At 48.1% G+C, this 9,102-nt stretch overlaps 1 protein-coding gene across 1 annotated transcript in view; it reads right to left on the bottom strand.

The window, feature by feature from the left end:
• Window positions 1-9,102, bottom strand: part of UBE2Q2 (ubiquitin conjugating enzyme E2 Q2) — a 37,941-nt gene that overhangs the window by 10,259 nt on the left and 18,580 nt on the right. The gene's annotated exons all lie outside the window — the stretch shown is intronic.

Here is a 9,102-nt window from a genome sequence, read left to right as displayed (position 1 = left end):
CTAAAGTGACAAGAACACAAATCCAGAGGTGACGTTACAACATCTTGTAGGCTCCTGTGGACAGCGCTAATACCATCGTTTAATGCAAGCTTTATATTGTATCCAGTATTTAGGATCCTATTTATAAAATGTATCACATAAAGCATCTGTAAGTTTACATGTAACATAAGAAGTTTGACATGGTGGCAAGAGTCATCACTTTTAAGGGTGATGTCACATGCCGCGTTCTTGGTCTGTTTTTGAACGGACTGAAAATGCATTGTAAAATTTGTACCGTATTTTCCGGACTATAAGGCGCACTTAAAAGCCTTGGATTTCCGTGGAAATCCAAAGTGCGCCTTATAGTCCGGTGCGCCCTATCTATGGCACAGGGCAGCGGACCATACTTACACAGGTCCCCGCTACCGGAGACCGGAGATCTCCAGCGGGAACTGCAGACCACGCGGCATGAACAACTTCTGCCGCGTGGTCTGCAGTTCCCGCTGGAGATCTGCTGTCTCCGGTATTGGGGACCTATGTAAGTATGGTCCGCTGCCCTCCTCCACCTCCCCCTCACCTTCCCCGCGTTCCCCGTCGCGTCGGGTCTCCGCCACGCCCCCATACCCCGCACCTTATAGTCCGATGCGCCTTATAAGGCGCAAAATACGGTATGTTTACCATGCGTTTGGCTGGTTTTAATCAGTTTCACAGCTACCTACACTTCTTGAAATGAAGATAAAACAGGTTCAAACAAATGGTATGGTAAATATACTTAAAGACATGCATAAATAAAAAACAAAAAACCCAATCTCATTAGTGGCCTAACCAGATATGGTTCACATATAAATACTTACAACTGAGATCAAACGCTACAAGTTTTGCATTGTTAACATGCAAAACATGTAGTGCTGGTGCCCAATCGTGTTCCAGTGTACACACATCTGCAATGCTGCCTTCGCATTACATAAAAAAAAAACAAAAAAAAAAACAAAAAAACACACATTTGGAAAGCTGCAGTTTACTAAAATTTACCAGGGTATGTACAAGACCTTAATGGGGGCACCCGTTTAATGCTGGTCAGGTTTCTGTAAAGCAGCTGGGACATCCTATGACCTGCCCCTGGGATGAAAGGGGCATACAATCATTACTGTCTGCACACCCCCTGTCGTAATTACTTCCAAAGAAGTGGTTGGAGGGGCGGATGTCCTTGACATGTTGGCATCCATCTGCTGGAAGGCAGTAGGACATTGGACGTCACAAAAAGTCCCAGCAGCTGAAGCTTTACCAGGTTAAGTACTATATGGGGGGGGGGGGGGGCTGGGGTTACTCCGTTAGAGTTTTATATGTTCCCTGGTAAAGTTATATATAAAAAAAAAAAAAAAAAAAAAAAAGTGAAAGAAGCAGACAGCTGTCTGGTGTGTCAGCCCAAGGCCTCATCCAAACGTAAAACAGTCATGTGGCACCATCTCCTATGGAGAGGGGAGGGGCGAGCAGCTCCTCAGACTCGGTAAGGTCATCACAGCCATAGTTCTTATGTTAATTATAACACAATACAACTAACTTACTCCCCCAAGTGTTACAATATTCCATAAGTATGTACTTTTCGCTTTGCATTTATTGTTCTGTTTCTTATCACTTGTTTCATCTATAGCTGAGGTTCCAAAGACCAGCTGTGGTGAAAGAACTTAAAAGGGGTTGTCCGAGACCAATTAAAAAACATAAGGTGGCCGGTAGGAGACTGCTTAAAAATAAAGATGTACTTACCTTCCGGCGCCCTCGGGGAGTCCCGCGCTACTGTCGCTCCGGTCCGTGCGCCATGTAAACAAACATGGCCCCGGGAGCAGTGCTGGACTCAGCTTTCCTACGGACCCAATACCCAGCCGCCCCGCATATACAATGGCATGAAAAGGCACGGGTGGGCGGGTCCAGCACTGCTCCCACGGCCATGTTTGTTTACATGGAGCATGGACAGGAGCGACAGCAGCGCGGGACGACCGGAGGGCACTGGAAGGTATGTACATCTTTATTTTTTTAAGCGGTCCCCTACCGGCCACCTTATGTTTTTTTAATTAGTCTAGGACAACCCCTAAAAATAACTACCTTAGGTCTTGCCTCCGGCACTCCATGCAGCTCCTCCTCTTAAGTTTTCCCAGTTGTGTAGACAGAGGATCATCTATGCACTGTTCCAGCGCAGATGCTACCATGTGGAGGTGTCACCAGCTGTGGAAGCAGGCAAAGCGCATAGACGTGCCTCTGCCCACTCTGCTGGGAAGCCGTAAGAATAGGAAGCTGGAGGCAAGTTTGTACGGAGAGGCCACCGCTGGCCAGGTCACCAGTGAGGGGAGGCCGCCTTTCCCACCCAAGGCGTCTACAAGAGTCAATAAGCTTTCCCAGGTTTTTTTTTGTGGTAAAATTAGGTGCCTCGAGTATATACGGTATATTTTAAAAAGGCCAAAAACAAGGGGACAATATACACTCACTGGCCACTTTATTAGGTACACCATGCTAGTAACGGGTTGGACCCCCTTTTGCCTTCAGAACTGCCTCAATTCTTCGTGGCATAGATTCAACAAGGTGCTGGAAGCATTCATCAGAGATTTTGGTCCATATTGACATGATGGCATCACACAGTTGCCGCAGATTTGTCAGCTGCACATCCATGATGCAAATCTCCCGTTCCACCACATCCCAAAGATGCTCTATTGGATTGAGATCTGGTGACTGTGGAGGCCATTTGAGTACAGTGAACTCATTGTCATGTTCAAGAAACCAGTCTGAGATGATTCCAGCTTTATGACATGGCGCATTATCCTGATGAAAGTAGCCATCAGATGTTGGGTACATAGTGGTCATAAAGGGATGGACATGGTCAGCAACAATACTCAGGTAGGCTGTGGTGTTACAACAATGCTCAATTGGTACCAAGGGGCCCAAAGAGTGCCAAGAAAATATTCCTCACACCATGACACCACCACCACCAGCCTGAACCGTTGATACAAGGCAGGATGGATCCATGCTTTCATGTTGTTGACGCCAAATTCTAACCCTACCACCCGAATGTCGCAGCAGAAATCGAGACTCATCAAACCAGGCAACGTTTTTTAAATCTTCTACTGTCCAATTTCGATGAGTTTGTGCAAATTGTAGCCTCAGTTTCCTGTTCTTAGCTGAAAGGAGTGGCACCCGGTGTGGTCTTCTGCTGCTGTAGCCCATTTGCCTCAAAGTTCGACATACTGTGCGTTCAGAGATGCTCTTCTGCCTACCTTGGTTGTAACGGGTGGTGATTTGAGTCACTGTTGCCTTTCTATCAGCTCGAACCAGTCTGCCCATTCTCCTCTGACCTTTGGCATCAACAAGGCATTTCCGCCCACAGAACTGCCGCTCACTGGATGTTTTTTCTTTTTCGGACCATTCTCTGTAAACCCTAGAGATGGTTGTGCGTGAAAATCCCAGTAGATCAGCAGTTTCTGAAATACTCAGACCAGCCCTCCTGGCACCAACAACCATGCCACGTTCAAAGGCACTCAAATCACCTTTCTTCCCCATACTGATGCTCGGTTTGAACTGCAGGAGATTGTCTTGACCATGTCTACATGCCTAAATGCACTGAGTTGCCGCCAAGGGATTGGATGATTAAAAATTAAGTGTTAACGAGCAGTTGGACAAGTGTACCTAATAAAGTGGCCGGTGAGTGTAGGTGTGTGTGTGTGTAAGGGGCGGATATACTATAAAGGAGGACTACAGAAAATGCAGCAGCTGCATGAAAAATGGTGAATTAGTACTCACCGGTAATTCGGTTTCCATCTAGTCCTCCATGACGGCCCACTTGGAGGATGCCCCTTGACCTCTGTAGGGACAGGAAGCCGAGAGGTTAAAAGCCTCCCCCCCGCATCCTCCCGCCAGTGTCTACCAAATAACTACACCGGTGGAAGGTAACGAAAAAAATTTTTTATTTGTATGTTAAATATTCACATACATCTTATGGTACAGCAAAACCATAGGGAGGGAAAATATATAGGCCGTCATGGAGGACTAGATGGAAACCGAATTACCGGTGAGTACTAATTCACCATTTCCAAAACGTCCTCCATGACGGCCCACTTGGAGATCTACCAAATTAGTAGAAACTCTAGGGTGGGATGACTGCCTGTAGAACCTTCCTTCCAAAGGAGAGGTCCTGCGAACTTGGTAAATCCAGACGATAGTGTTTAATGAATGTAGATGTTGACGCCCAGGTGGCCGCTTTGCAGATCTGCTCAAGTGATGCGCCTCTTCTTTCGGCCCAGGAGGCTGACATAGCCCTGGTGGAATGAGCCTTTAGATTAGAAGGAACTTCCTTCCCTTGCAAGGTATAGCATGTGGAAATGGCCGACTTAAGCCATCTTGCTATCGAGATCTTGGAAGCTTTTCTCCCCTTATTTTTCCCCTGGAATTGAATAAATAAGTTATGATCAATGCGCCAGGGTTCTGTAGCCTGCAGATAAGCTAGTACAACCCGTCTTACGTCTAGAAGATGCCATGAGGCTTCGTCATTAGAAGAAGGATTCTCGTAGAAGGACGGGAGGGTAATCTCCTGGTTCCGGTGGAAATCTGATACCACTTTGGGAACGAACCCGGGGTCTAGAGTAAGAACAATACAGTCAGGAAGAATGCGCATATAGGGTTCCCTGATGGAAATAGCCTGGAGCTCCCCCAACCTCTTGGCTGTGGTAACAGCAATCAGTAGAGTAGTTTTTAGCGTTAAATTTTTAATGCCAGAACTCTCCAGAGGTTCGAAAGGAGGTCTGGAAAGAGCGTCTAACACTAGGGTGAGATCCCACGTAGGGGTCCTCCTGAGAACCTGAGGTCTGATTCTGGAGGAGGCCGAGATAAAACGCTTGACCCACCTGTGGTCCGCCAAGGGGAAATCGAAAAAGGCTCCCAAGGCCGAGACCTGCACCTTCAAGGTGCTAGTGGATAGGCCCAATTCCAGGCCCTTCTGAAGAAAGTCCAGGATCTGGAAAATATTTGGGTTGAGTTGAGATGGAGGATCATCCCCACAGAAAGACACAAATTTCTTCCAAATTTTGTGATATATGTTAAAAGTAACTTTTTTCCTACTTGCCTTAAGTGTGGTTACCACCGCTCTGGAAAGGCCCTGTGATCTTAAAAAGTCGGACTCAGGATCCAAGCCGCCAATTGTAGTTTCTCCGGGTCTGGATGCAAGATAGGACCCTGACGCAGAAGATCCTTCCTTGGAGGCAATATCACTGGTTGTTGGATGGCCAGGGATGTCAGCAGAGGGTACCAGCCCTTTTTTGGCCAGTTCGGGCAGATGAGTATTACCCTTGCCTGGTCCATAAGGATCTTCCTGAGGACCCTTGCGACCAAGGGAATAGGGGGAAAGGCGTAGGAGAGAGGTTCGGTCCATGGATGACTGAAGGCGTCTAGTCGATCCTTCGGCTCCCTTGCCTCCAGAGAGAAGTATAGGTGACACATTGAGTTCTCCCTTGTGGCGAATAAGTCGACTCGCGGAGTGCCCCAGAGCTTTGTCAACTGGCTGAAGATTTCCTGATTTAAGCACCATTCGTTGGGAGAAATCACTGTCCTGCTGAGGAAGTCTGCCTCCGTATTCAGAACTCCTCTTAGGTGAGTTGCAGAAAGAGAGAGTAGGTTCTCTTCTGCCCAGGAAAAGATGGTGCGAGTCAGGGAGGAAAGAGCTACTGACCTCGTACCTCCTTGTCGCCTTATGTAAGACACTGCCGTGGTGTTGTCTGTTAGGATATGGACATGCCGATTCTTCACTAGAAGAGGGTTGGACCCTAAGGCTTCCCAGACGGCTCGCAGTTCCCGATAGTTTGATGGTTTCTTTGCAAGTGAAGGGGTCCAGGGTCCCTGGGCGTAATGCGAAGGGAAGACTGCTCCCCAGCCCAGACTGCTTGCGTCGATCATGATGGTCAGACACGGAAGGCAGTGCCAGGCAACCCCTTTCTCCAGATGCTTTGCTCTCAACCACCATTGCAGATCTCTTTTTACCGAGGATGGAATGATGACTTTTCTGTCCAATCCCGAGGTTCTCCGGTCCCAAGAACAGAGAATCCAGCTTTGCAGAGTGCGACAATGGCTCTGGCTCCAAGCTACAGATGAAATGCAGGCCGTGAGGAGACCCAGGATTTTCATTGCTCCTCTGATTGTAACGGAGGTCTTCCTCCTGAAGGAGCGGATCTGGAGTCTTAACCCGTCGGCTTTTTCCTGAGGGAGAAAGGACATCATGAGAGTAGAGTTCAATATTACCCCTAGGAATTTCTTGTGAGTGGAGGGAGACAGATCGGATTTTTGGGTGTTGATTATCCACCCCAGATCTGAGAGTTTCCTCATGGTAAAATCTCTTGCTGTAATAAGGTCTGATCTGTTCTTCCCTATAATCAGAAGGTCGTCTAAATATGGTACAATAGACACCCTCTGTAGCCTCAGGAAAGCAACAACCTCCACCATGATTTTTGTAAAAACTCTCGGAGCTGAAGAAATACCAAAGGGTAGAGCCCGGAATTGAAAGTGGAGGATAGAACCCTCTGGAGAAAAGACTGAAAATCTGAGGAACTTTTGAGAGGAGTGGTGAATAGGAATGTGGTAGTAGGCGTCCCGAAGGTCTATCGTGCACATATAGTGGTCGGTATATATAAGCTGAGTAGCGGATCTTACCGATTCCATGTGAAATCTCCTGTAGGTGATGAAGTTGTTTAGGGATTTTAAATTTATAATCAGCCTGTTCGATCCGTTTGGTTTCTTGACCAGGAATAGTGGAGAGTAGAAGCCCGACTTTTCTTGGTCCTGCGGAACTGGAATCACCACTCCAGAATGAATGAGGGATGATACCTCCTGCCAAATAAGAAAATGGGTAGAAGGAGAAGTATAGGATGATGGGGAAACAAATCTTGAGGGGGGGGGGTAGGTGCTGAATTCTATTTTGTAACCGGAACCGATAATGTTCAAGACCCAAGGATTTGAGGTAATATTCGTCCACTTAGTGATGAACTGTAGAAGACGCCCCCCCACTCTGGCGTCATTGCTTCTTTCCCCCTGAGTTGTCTGGAGGATTGGAGAACAGAAACCCCCTACCTCTGCCTCCCTTAGGGTAGCTCCAGCGCCCCTGTTTACCTTTCCCGCGAAAGGAATCTTTAGGGTTCTTGAAGGGACGAAAGGAAGGTTTCCTGGAGGGTGTTTTGTTTTCTGGAAACCCCTTCTTCTTGTCTGAGGCTTTTTCTAGGATGTTGTCCAACTCAGGACCGAAAACGAAATCACCAGTGAATGGGATGCTGCAGAGTTTTGATTTTGATCGTATATCGCCGCCCCACTGTTTCAGCCATAAGGCTCTTCTTGCTGCGTTTGTTAATGCTCCTTCTTTAGCAGCGAAGCGAACACCTTCGGCGGAGGCATCTGCTAGGAATGCCTTGGCGGATCTTAGGAGCGGAATGCTGTCCAGTAAGGATGCTCTGGGGGTACCTTTTCTAATATGTGATTCCAGTTCGTTCAGCCAGAAGTAGAGGGTCCTTGCAACGGATGTGGCTGATATGTTGGATTTTAAGCTAAGCATCGACGTCTCCCAGGCTTTTTTAAGAAGTGCGTCGGATTTTCGGTCCATAGGATCCCTGAGCTGAGCGGAGTCCTCAAAGGGAAGGTCTGTTTTTTTGACCACCTTCGTCACCTGCACATCTACTTTCGGAACGGAGTCCCAAACTTTAGAGACCTCTTGATCAAAGACGAGGCGTCTCTTAAAGCTCTTAGAAGTTAGGATCTTCTTTTCTGGGTCTTTCCATTCCTCTGTAATTAACCCTTTCAAGGTTTCATTAACCGGGAAAACACGTTGCTTTTTAGCCCTTAGGCCCCCGAACAACTCGTCCTCCCGAGACATACAAGGAACCTCTTCTTCAATATTCAGAGTTTCACGGATTGCCTTCAAGAGGTTATCCAGATCATCTATTTGAAACAGGTGACGAGAATCCAATCGCTGACTGAAGTCCTGGGAGTCTTGCTCCTCAGTATCCGCCGGGGAACAGGACGGACCCTCTGAATCATAGATTTCTTCATCTGAGGAAGAGATGTCCGCCAGTCTAGGTTTTTTAGGAGGAGGATCTTTTTGTGTAGCTGACGCCACTGATGCTGTCACCTTATCTTCAATAAAGGATTTTAACTCATCCATGAATGAAACTTTTTCAGTCCGCATAAATTCATCAATACAGGGTCTGCATATGGGTTTTATGTACGATTCGGGCAAGACCTGGAGACACATATTACATTTCCTAGCAGGGGTCCTACTCTTGATAGAACGATCGGACTTGCTGGGTTTCTCAGACCTTTCAGGTCTGTCCTCTTTGCCTTTCCCCTTAGACCCTTGCTCTTTATCCTAAGGGGGAAAGGTGAGGAAATTTAACTAACTTGGGGTTCAATATGTATCATAGATACCATAAGACCATGCCATACAGCACCACTTACGTGACCAGAAGGGTGGAGTAGGCCCAAGTCTGCCTCATCAGCCATAGTAAGGAAGTCTGGGACGGCACAACCAACAGTACACTGTAATACTACGAGTGGACGCCAAAACTAGCAACCCACTCCGTTAAATACCTTATCGGGGAGCCCATCCCCCATGCAGGTGGCAGTGCAGCGGTCCTCCGTGACTATTCGGCCTACTTCCGGTCGCGACCGGAAGTCGTCACGGAGCGCAAAGGACGCCTGGGAACGGAAGTTCCCCCAGGCGCCGCGCGTCCTCGCGTAAGCCCGGCTCGGCCGCGGGTGAAGACGGAAGACCCGGATCCACCAGAGCCAGGGAGGAGCCTCCGGGGAAAGGTCCAGCCGTGACCCCGATCCGGAGGGGAACTACGACCTGCAATAGGCCGGCGTAACCCCAGGTAAGTGCCCTCTGGCAGAAGAAAAAACGTCCCTCCCCCCCCACTTGGAGGAGAGAGAGACCCTCTCTACCTGCCCTCTGTAGGGACAGGAAGACACTGGCGGGAGGATGCGGGGGGGAGGCTTTTAACCTCTCTGCTTCCTGTCCCTACAGAGGTCAAGGGGCATCCTCCAAGTGGGCCGTCATGGAGGACGTTTTGGAAAGTGAAATTTTAGATCATGGCCTGCAGCAACATA

This window comes from Engystomops pustulosus, chromosome 4 (assembly GCF_040894005.1).
Source record: "Engystomops pustulosus chromosome 4, aEngPut4.maternal, whole genome shotgun sequence".
NCBI lineage: Eukaryota > Metazoa > Chordata > Amphibia > Anura > Leptodactylidae > Engystomops > Engystomops pustulosus.
This window is presented reverse-complemented; position numbering and strand designations above follow the sequence as displayed.